Source organism: Labeo rohita, chromosome 20 (assembly GCF_022985175.1).
Source record: "Labeo rohita strain BAU-BD-2019 chromosome 20, IGBB_LRoh.1.0, whole genome shotgun sequence".
Taxonomy (NCBI): Eukaryota; Metazoa; Chordata; class Actinopteri; order Cypriniformes; family Cyprinidae; genus Labeo; species Labeo rohita.
The window spans coordinates 1,188,863-1,200,679 of NC_066888.1; positions in this window are offsets into that span (position 1 = coordinate 1,188,863).

The window sequence follows — 11,817 nt, forward strand, 5'->3', positions numbered from 1 at the left end:
AGCATTTACTAATGCATTATTACAATCTGTTATCATGAACAAAGCAGGGCTCGCAAAATCGCTTTTTAGGGTTAATATAGTATGCATTTAAAGTACCTGCATCCTGGAGAAAAATCTTCATCTTGGGTTGTTTGTGTTTCATCCATGATGAAGCTGAAGACAGAAGAGTGAGATCCACAACACTTACTCTGGGTGCAAATGACAAACTAATCATTCAGTTGAACAGATCCCGAGAGTCAAATGCTGTGCATCACAGACAACACGAACAAAAAACGAAACCACTTCATGTGCTGAAAAAATAAAAATATCTTACACATATCAAAGAAAACGCGCTCTTCAGTAGAAATATGAATGCGGAAGTCACCTGCGATGTTGAGTCACCTGTACGGTGGACATTTTAGGACATCCTCAGACGTCAGTCATAAAATAAAAAGGTGTCGTGCCTCAGACTGAAAGGCTTCATCTACTTAAAGTGCGTCCGAATATGCCTAACCTACTATATAGTAGGCAAAAAGAGTACGTGAAGAAAGAAGTACATTTGAAAACTAAAAGAGTAGGCGAGAAATCCCCGGACGTGCTACTGCTTCAGCCCAGATTTTGGAGTGATAGATACTTTTTAATCCCAAGAGTCCACGGGAAAGCAATACGTCATCATCGAACGTGATTGAGAACCACGACAAGGGTGTTTACAAATGTGAATATTACAAACCAAAACACGGTTCCTTGTGTTAAAATCATATTTGTTGACCTACTGTGTAGTAAGGTGTAAAGATGTTAAACAACATAGTATATTTAGGATTTTGCTGTGAAAAGACGATTTATTATGTACAGGTGCTGGTCATATAATTAAAATATCTTCAAACAGTTGATTTATTTCACTAATTCCATTCAAGAAGTGAAACTTGTATAATGCATACATTCATTCCACACAGACTGATATATTTCAAGTGTTTATTTCTTTTAATTTTGATGATTATAACTGACAACTAATGAAAACCCCAAATTCAGTATCTCAGAAAATTAGAATATTGTGAAATGGTTCAGTATTGAAGACACCTGGTGCCACACTCTAATCAGCTAATTAACTCAAAACACCTGCAAAGGCCTTTAAATGGTCTCTCAGTCTAGTTCTGTAGGCTACACAATCATGGGGAAGACTGCTGATTTGACAGTTGTCCAAAAGACGACTATTGACACCTTCAGTGGCGGTTCTACACGGAGGCCTAGGGAGGCCCGTGCCTCTGTAGACATGTCCCTGGCCACCCCTGTGGCTCCCCCGTGCTGACCAAATAAAACAATTATGAATTTATTACGATTTTACACACGAGCGCCAAAAGCAGAACTAATGCGACGCATCGTTCTACATGGGTAAATTAGAGCGGCGCACCGAAACACTGTGGCGCTGCTCGGTGAATGAGAGCGCAGCAACAACTAACTACTCTTGGATAGAGGAGCTACGATTCATTTCTCCTGTTGCAAGAGTCGAAGGTAAGCGAAACAATTTCATGTTGTACGCTGGAGTTTTGTTCAATTGAATTGACACACTGTATTTGTACACTGTACTGTATTTATCATTTTTTTGTGGCCCTACCTCTTTTGCACCTGCACTCACTCTTGTACATAATAAATGTTTGTATGATTTTAAAGTAAAATAAAGTTTATAATCTTTAAATATCATTGTTGTCATTTTTTAATGTGCCCCTCTGGTTAAACACTGGCCCCTTCTTGGCTCCCCTAGTAAAATTTGTCTAGAACCGTCACTGGACACCTTGCACAAGGAGGGCAAGACACAAAAGGTCATTGCAAAAGAGGCTGGCTGTTCACAGAGCTCTGTGTCCAAGCACATTAATAGAGAGGCAAAGGGAAGGAAAAGATGTGGTAGAAAAAAAGTGTACAAGCAATAGGGATAACCACACCCTGGAGAGAATTGTGAAACAAAACCCATTCAAAAATGTGGGGGAGATTCACAAAAAGTGGACTGCAGCTGGAGTCAGTGTTGTGATGAACAAGGCCTAAAGGTCAATGTCATGTTACATAATCTATCAATGCATTCAGCATGTGTATGTGTAGAATATGAAGAACTGTTGATTCTGTCGTTCAAACATTAACACTTTGTGATAAGTGGATCACATCTTTAGAAAACTAAATGACAAGTATACAATACCAACTTTTGCAAATAATTTTACAATATTTTACAATACATCAAAATATAATTGTATCCTTTTAAATTTGATACATTTAAAATTTGCCTTGGTTAGGTCAAAATCAATCATAATAAATGTGAATTATCTCATTACATGAATGAACAAGGTAAGTGTCACGAATCTGGTCGGTGTCCCGCTGTCCACTCACCGCCAGATGTCACTCTCGCCCTGTCACACACAGACTGTTGCACCACACCCCGGACTACATTCCCCATCAGCCATTGCACTTCACCCGCGACCAATCAGCGGCGCTATAAAAGCCCCGGTCTTTCCACTTGCAAACCACGGATTGTTGTATTGTTGTGTTTATTATTGTTATCGCTTCCTAGTTTCTTGTTCTGAGTTCCGAGTTCCTAGTTCCCTGTGTTTGTTTTTCCCGCCTGGTTATCTCGTTTGGACTGTCTAGCCGCCTGCCTTTGGATTATCACTCGTCATTAAGGACTATTCTCTCGTCTCGCCTCTGACACAACTGGTTACTGTTGATTTGACCCTGCCTGTCCGACCATGTTTCTGTCTCGTCCCATTAATAAAAGCTTGCATGTGGATCCGCTCGCCTCTCGTCCCTCACTCCCGGTTACAGAACAATCCGTCACAACAGGATCCAGCAGCTTTCACCCCGGACATTCATCTGATATGGACACGGACATAACTCTTTGCAGAATCAAACAGCGATCACACACACTCGAACAATATACCCGTGAGTTTATTTCCATTGCTAACCATTTCACTCTCCCGGACTGTATAATAATTTAGATTTTTTGTGACGGCGTGAACCAGCCCCTCTGTACACAACTGAGACGTGAGGGCCCGCGCTCGTCACTGGAGGATTTTTTAAACTTTGCATTTTTGTGTGTGGGTTCGCCGTGCACCGTGGGGGTCGCGCAGAGGGAGCGCGAAAACACGGTAATGGCGACCGCGCATCCCATTCGCAGATGGACGGTCATGCCGGAGCACGATGCTACAAACACGTTTGCCGCCTGGATCGCTCGTGAAATGGCGGCTGTGTCGGAGCGCGCTCGTGCAATGGCGGCGACTGCAGTGCCTGTTCACAAGATGGCGGCAGCGCCGGCGTGCCCTCACAAGATGGCGGCGACGGCGGAGTCCGTTCACAAGATGGCGGCGGAAACAGAGCTCCGTCACGTCACAGCTGCCATACCAGAGCTATATGGAGTTACAGCTGCATTTCCTGAGTCAAGTCAAGTTTCCAAGTCAAGTCAAGTTGCAGCTGTGTTTCCTGAGTCAAGTCAAGTCTCCAAGTCAAGTCAAGTTGCAGCTGCATTTCCTGAGTCAAGTCAAGTTTCCAAGTCAAGTCAAGCTGCAGCTGTATTTCCTGAGTCAAGTCAAGTTTCCAAGTCAAGTTGCAGCTGTGTTTCCTGTGTCAAGTCAAGTTTCCAAGTCAAGTCAATGTACAGCTGCATTTCCAAGTCCAGTCAAGCTTCCAAGTCCAGTCAAGCTTCCAAATCCAGCAACGTCAAGGCTGTCATTCCTGCATCAAGCAACGCCAAGGCTGTTGTTCCTGAGCCAAGTAAAGTCATTGTTAATCTTCACAAGCCAAGTGAAGTCAGGGCCGTTCCTCCTGAGTCAAGCAAGGTCACAGCCGTGGTTCCTGAGTCAAGCAAAGTCACAGCCGTGGTTCCTGAGTCAAGTAAAGTCAATGATCTTCACAAGTCAGTTCAAGTCACCGCTGGTCTTCACATGTCAGATCAAGTCACTACTAAACTTCACGAGCCAAGTCAAGTCACCGCTGATCTCCAAGAGTCAAATCAGTTCACTACTGATCTTCACGAATCAAGTCAAGTCACAGCCAATCTCCACGAACCAAGTCAAACCACAGCTGATCTTCATGAGCCAAATGAAGTTATTATCGCTGTTCCAGAGCCCTGTCACGTCTCGTCTATCTGTCCAGAGCCTCACCATGTCTCGTCTGACCGTCCAGAGCCAAGTCACGTCTCGTCTGACCTTCCAGAGCCCCGTCACGTCTCGTCTATCTGTTCAGAACCTCACCAGGTCTCGTCTGACCGCCCAGAGTCAAGTCACAACTCGTCTGACCCTCCAGAGCCCCGTCACATCTCGTCTATCTGTCTAGAGCCTCACCATGTCTCGTCTGACCGCCCAGAGTCAAGTCACGTCTCGCCTGACGGCCCAGAGTCAAGTCACGTCCCGCCTGACGGCCCAGAGTCAAGTCACGTCCCGCCCGACGGCCCAAAGTCAAGTCACGTCCCGCCTGACGGCCCAGAGCCTCTCTATGTTTCCTCAGACCTCCCAGTGCCTCGTCATGTCTCGTCTATTTGTCCAGAGCCAAGTCATGTCTCGTCTGACCTTCCAGAGCCGTGCCATGCCTCGTCTGACATCCCAAGATCACGGCCTATCAGGATGGCCGGCGTGCTGGACCCACCACTAGCATCAGTGAGGGCAGCGAACATCCTAGTGGCACCAATACCTTCTAGACCCACCTTTAAAGAGGTCCTGCCACCCGCCACTGCTCTTCCCGTAATGGCAGTTGCCATTTGGTGTGTGTGGTCTGCACACTGTGCTCCTGAGGTCACATCTGTTCTCAAGCCTGCTCTAGTGCTCCCGTCTGATCACAAGCCTGCTCCAGAGCTCCCGTTTGATCCCAAGCCTGCTCCAGAGCTCCCGACTGATCACAAGTCTGCTCCGGAGGTCCCGTCTGATCTCAAGTCTGCTCCAGAGGTCCCGTCTGGTCTCAAGTCTGCTCCAGAGGTTCCGTCTGGTCTCAAGTCCGCTCCAGAGGTCCCGTCTGGTCTCAAGTCTGCTCCAGAGGGCCTCCTGCTCTGCCTCCGGTTCCGTCCTGGAAGTTCCCGGTGCCTCCTGCTCAGCCCTGGAGGGCTCCTGCCCCTCCTGCTCTTCTGTTTGTCTCCTCTATCCCTGCTCTCCCCAGGTCCCAGCCCATGACACAGGTCCCTGCTCTGCCCTGGAGGACCCCGGCGCCTCCTGCTCCGCCTCCGGCTCCGCCCTGGAGGGCTCCTGCGCCTCCTGCTCCGCCTCCGGCTCCGCCCTGGAAGGCTCCTGCGCCTCCTGCTCCGCCTCCTGCTCCGCCTCCGCCCTGGAGGGCTCCTGCTCCACCTTCGGCCCCGCCCTGGAGGGTACCTGCTCTGTTGGTCCTGCCTCAATCACTGGGCCCCCCACATGGACCTGGCCCTCCAGCCTTCGCCCTGTCTCGCTCCCACCCCACCGCTCCCCTGGACTGTTGTTCCCTTCGAGCGTCTGGAAGCCGCTCCTTGGGGGGGGGCTATGTCACGAATCTGGTCGGTGTCCCGTTGTCCGCTCACCACCAGATGTCACTCTCACCTCACCTACACACTCTGACTGTTGCACCACACTCCGGACTGCATCTCCCATCCTCCACCACACTGATTGCGTCAGCCCCCGTGACCAATCAGGCGTTCTATCAAAGCCCCGGTCCTTCCCAGTGCACTTCACGGATTGTTGTATTGTTGTTTATTATTGTTACCGCTTCCTAGTTTCTTGTTCCTAGTTCCCTGTGTTTTGTTTTTCCCGCCTGGCTATCTCGTTTGGACTGTCTAGCCGCCTGCCTTTGGATTATCGCTCGTCATTAAGGACTATTCTCTCGTCTCGCCTCTGACACACCTGGTTACTGTTGATTTGACCCTGCCTGTCCGACCATGTATCTGTCTCGTCCCATTAATAAAAGCTTGCATGTGGATCCGCTCGCCTCTCGTCCTTCACTCCCGGTTACAGTAAGGTTTAAAGGTTTTTATTAACAATTAGCCTAATGAAATCAATGCAAGAGTTTTACAGGCTGTTATGATGATGAAATCAGCTCCATAGATTAGACATATTGAAAATATGAGATTTAAGTTGTGGCATTTTGGCCTAGACATCCTTTACAAAAGTACAAAAACTTGTATTAGTAAAAGGAAGGACAATTTTATTTTATTTAGATCCCCGAAAATGCCATAAAGTGCTTTAACATATGTGATATGGGCGTGGAAACTACGCCTAATATGTGTGTGTGTATATATATATATATATATATATATATATATATATATATATGCGTAGGTGATATATCACAGATGGGCGTGACTGCCGACATCACACGTTCACCCGATGTCTTTTTGTCTGATGCCTTTTAACCTGAGTCAATTTCATCTGATGCCTAATTGTGCGAAACCTGACACCTGACGTTGTTTTTCCTGAGACCTGAAGCCTTTTAGTCTGAGGCATGACACCTTTTCATTTTATGACTGATGTCTGAGCATGTCCTAAAATGTACACCGTAGTACTCCTGGGCTGTTTCAGAAAGAGGACATGTATGCACGGCAAAGATAGAAGCAAGTTCAATACATGGCCTACTTATTTTGGAAAAGGTGGACTGAGTACTTACCACAGTTGCAGGAACAACAGAAATGGACAAAAATCAAGTGGAATTTCATTCCTGGAGACATCATACTTGTAGTGGATGATTCTGCGCCCCGTAACTCCTGGATTACTGGAAAAATAACACAAGTGGTTCCAGACAGAAGAGGACTCATGAAACAAGTCTAACCAATTGTATATGCAGGCCTGTAACCAAGAACTGCCTTCTGCAGGAGTCAGCTGAATTCAGATTGTGGTATTTTTTTTTTTACTATTTGAACTATTAATGAACTCTAAAGAAGTTTACCACTTACCACTAGTAAGCTACTACTAAATATATTGTAAAAACTTTAATTTGCTGTAAAGTTGCTTTGCAATGATATGTATTGTGAAAGGCACTATACAAATAAATCTGAATTGAATTGAATTAAAAAAAAACTGGCAAAACTTTGAAACACTGGACTAGGGGTCTACCGATATGTGTTTTTCAGGGCCGATGCTAATACTGATTATTACAGATCAAGTAGACAGATAACTGATATTTTGAACTGATATATGTCTGGTAAAATTAAAACTAATGTCAAAATTAAGAATAACAAGGGCTCTGACAAAAACTCCCTGGTGTTGGTTGAGTGTAGTACTCCCACACTGCACTTCTTACTCTTGTCATCCTTTGAATATCCACATACAATAAGGGTAATATATAGAGAGAATTAAAAGTGGGGCCACTGTATGCTTCATGATTAAGCCTATGATTATTGGACTACAGCTAAACAGCTTGTGGAAGTATTTGGGTTGTTAGAAATGTATGTGTAATAGCATAACCTCTCATAATTCCTCATTAATTCTTTTCTGATAAATAACACAACCTACAATTGTAGAGGTGACTATTCAGTTCATCATCTAATGCACATCAATGGATTAACTTAATAAAAACATAATGTATTTAATAAGTGTAAATAAACTAATTGTATTCATAGCTCCATTGTAGAACTATTTCCATGAAACTATAACACTAATAGCCTATCATAGGCACACTAAAGCCGGGCTCACACTACAGGATTTTTAGCCCGATTTTGCCCTGCTGAGAATCGGAGCAAAAATCTTGTTGAGCACCTCGATTGGTCCCGATGTTTGGCACAGATTATCTGGTAATTGTCACGGATTGGCCAGGCTCTAACCTCAGTCACACCCAGCGATCACAATCACCGGAGTACTAATCATGTCTCACCTGCACCTCATTACCAGCACCCTTTATATGCACACACCACACCACAGTCATTGTCCGGGCTCGTCCTTACGATGGGGACACATAGTGCTTCTCTCTCCGAGTTCACTACCAAATACTTACCTGCTGTTACTTACCTGTACCTCTTGTGTTTTAGTCCTGTCGTCCTTGTCTCCCAGTCCAGTCAGCGGTGTGTGTGTGTGCTCAGCTGCAAAAATCTTGTTGAGCACCTCGATTGGTCCCGATGTTTGGCACAGATTATCTGGTAATTGTCACGGATTGGCCAGGCTCTAACCTCAGTCACACCCAGCGATCACAATCACCGGAGTACTAATCATGTCTCACCTGCACCTCATTACCAGCACCCTTTATATGCACACACCACACCACAGTCATTGTCCGGGCTTGTCCTTACGATGGGGACACATAGTGCTTCTCTCTCCGAGTTCACTACCAAATACTTACCTGCTGTTACTTACCTGTACCTCTTGTGTTTTAGTCCTGTCGTCCTTGTCTCCCAGTCCAGTCAGCGGTGTGTGTGTGTACTCAGCTGCATACTCCAACCAGGGTCATCTGCAAAGGAAAAGATCGTTCATCATCAACGCTGTATCCAAACCATTCAGATTATCTCATCGTCAGATCACTCACCTGTCAAGTCTCCTCCGTCTGCATATTTCATCGGTCAAATTCAATAAACTGTGTTAACATTTACTTACCTGGTTGTCCGTCTGCTTCTGTGACAGAAGCCCGGACCGTAACAGATATATTGCAGCATGAGCACAGATGATCCGTTTCAAGAACTGGTTGATTCTCTTCGACGGGTTCTTCTACGTCCCACTGCCATCACATCACCTCCGACAGTCAGAGAATCATCGCCCTCACCTAGCGCTCCTTCACCTACAGTACCGTCTAGTCCCATGGCCCGGCCAGCGCCCTACTCTGGCCGGGCGGAGGAGTGCAACGGATTCCTGTTACAATGCTCTCTAATCTTCACCATGCAGCCTATGCAATATCCCACCGATCAATCTAAAATTGCCTTCATCATTTCTCTACTCACAGGTCCAGCGTTGCGATGGGCAGAAACTATTTGGCTCCAAGCCGGGCCGGCTACTCGATCCATCCAGACTTTCATCGCTCATTTTATAGAGGTCTTCGGTCAGTTGGATACGGCCATTTCAGCGGGAGAACAACTCTACCATCTTAAACAAGGTACCATGTCAATTCACGAATATTCCCTGAAATTCAGAACCTTGGCCGCTGCGAGTGGATGGAATGAGCGATCATTATTAACAACATACCGGCTAGGCTTGGAGCCCAAACTTCGCATGCAACTGGCTGCACATGACGATCATCAAGGGTTAGATAGATTCATCCAGCATTCCATCCGATGCTCAGATCGCATGTCATCCTATCTCTCCGAAGATGTTATGCTCCTCCGTCCGCCAGAACAGGTCTCCCCTCCAGAACCAACCATCGAACCTATGATTCTCGACTCTGGTAAACTATCAGCTACTGAGCGGCAAAGGAGGCTGACCCGGGGTCTCTGCTTGTACTGTGGAGCAAGTGGACATATGAGACTGAACTGTCCATCACGACCAAAGAGATCTTGGGTGAGTGTCATTCAGTCAGACACCGAAAAATTAACCCCACTGACCACTAATGTAATGGTGACTACTGCTACAATTTCTGTTTCAGTCACAGCCCTCGTCGACTCCGGGTCAGCTGGCAACTTCATCTCGGGAACCCATTGCCGCTAGCTCCAGCTCCGCACCTTTGCCACGGCAACCAAGTACAAGATTCACTTAATAACAGGAGAACTACTATCTCGGAAGCAAGTACAATGCCAATGTGACGTCATTCAACTCCAACTCGGAATACTTCACAAGGAAAAGATTTAACTGCTGGTTCTGGAGAGCGCTACTGTTGACATCATCCTAGGGCATCCGTGGCTGGCGAAGCATGATCCCATCATCTCTTGGGGCTCAGGAGAAATATTGAAATGGGGAAAGGATTGCTCCACAACTTGTTTCCCAGACCTCCCTCAACCGGTCAAGAAGACCTTTCCTGTCTATGTCACGTCTATCGAAAGTCCTGTGAGTAATCAGTCTGTCAAGATTCCTGCCATATATTCTGACTTCGAAGACGTATTTTGCCCCAAGAGAGCTTCCCAGCTACCACCTCATCGGCCATGGGACTGCGCAATTGACCTCGTTCCAAATGCCTCATTGCCCAAAGGGAGGATTTACCCGTTGTCGCTTCCTGAGAGCAAGGCCATGGAGGAGTACATCCGGGAGGCTCTGAGTCAGGGGTATATTCGTCCATCCACATCTCCAGCAGCTTCCAGTTTCTTCTTCGTCTCTAAGAAGGATGGAGGGCTGCGTCCGTGTATAGACTACCGTGTACTTAATCATCAAACCATCAAGTTTCGTTATCCCTTACCTCTCGTCCCAGCGGCCCTGCAACAACTCCGTTCTGCACGGATTTTCACCAAATTGGACCTCCGCAGCGCATACAACCTGATCAGAATACGCGAAGGGGATGAACGGAAGACTGCCTTTGTGACCCCTACTGGCCATTATGAATATCGCGTTATGCCATATGGTTTAGTAAACGCCCCCTCTGTATTTCAAAACTTCATTCATGAGGTCCTCAGAGAATTCCTTCACCACTTCGTTGTTGTCTATATTGACGATATTTTGCTATATTCAAGGAGTGAGGCCGAACATCGCCATCACGTTGCGGAGGTCCTGCAGAAGTTACGAGAGCACCAGTTATATTTGAAGGCCGAAAAATGCTCATTTCATCAAAGTTCAGTTCCTGGGATACGTCATTGATCGCCATGGGGTTCGCATGGACGAGGGGAAGGTAGATGCAGTGGTTTCCTGGCCCAAACCTAATACTATTAAGGAGCTTCAAAGATTCCTGGGATTTGCTAATTTCTACCGTCGGTTTGTAGAAGGCTTCAGTCTCATCACAAGTTCACTCACCAACCTCCTTAAAGGACATCCCAAAACCCTCTACTGGACAACTGACGCCAATACCGCCTTTGAAATGCTAAAGAAAGCCTTTACCCAAGCTCCACTCCTGACTCATCCTGACCCTGATCTCCCTTTCGTGGTTAAAGTGGACGCATCCACCACTGGTGTCGGCGCCGTCCTCTCCCAGCATCACGGAACTCCTCCACGCCTCCATCCATGTGCCTACTTCTCCAGGAAGCTCAGCCCGGCGGAGATGAACTATGATATTGGAAACAGAGAGTTACTGGCCATTAAACCCGCCTTAGAGGAGTGGCAACATTGGTTGGAGGGGGCCAACCACTCATTTCAGGTAATCACAGACCATAAAAATCTGCAGTATCTTCGTGATGCAAAACGGCCAGATGGGCCCTCTTTTTCACCAGGTTCAATTTCTCCATAACTTACCGTCCAGGATCCAAGAATGTCCGAGCAGATGCCCTCTCTCGTCTCGCTGAAGGTGAAACCAACACTGAAACTCCTTCTCCTATAATCCCTGACCATTTGATCATCAGTCCCATAGAATGGACGGAACCTCCAGCTGTTGCCACTCCTGAACCCAGAGCTCCGCCAGGCTGTCCTCCAGGACGCCAGTTCATTCCTCCATCTCAACGGGTAAACCTAATCCATACCACTCATATATCCTTGGGCACGGGGCATCCAGGGGCCAATTATACTCTCTCGTTGCTATCCGACCGCTTCTGGTGGCCTGACATGGCAAGGGATGTGAGGAGGTATGTCCAAGGATGTAAGGAGTGTGCCATGTCCAAGAGTCCACGTCACCTTCCAGCAGGTAAACTCCATCCCTTGCCAGTACCGAACCGTCCCTGGTCACACCTAGGAGTAGACTTTATGACGGATCTCCCTGTGTCTAATGAGAATACCTGCATACTGGTCATAGTCGATTGTTTCTCTAAGTTCTGTCGTCTGATACCACTCAAGAAATTACCTACAGCCCTGGAGACAGCTGAGCACCTCTTCAATCATGTCTTCCGTTATTACGGAATCCCTGAAGACATTGTATCAGATA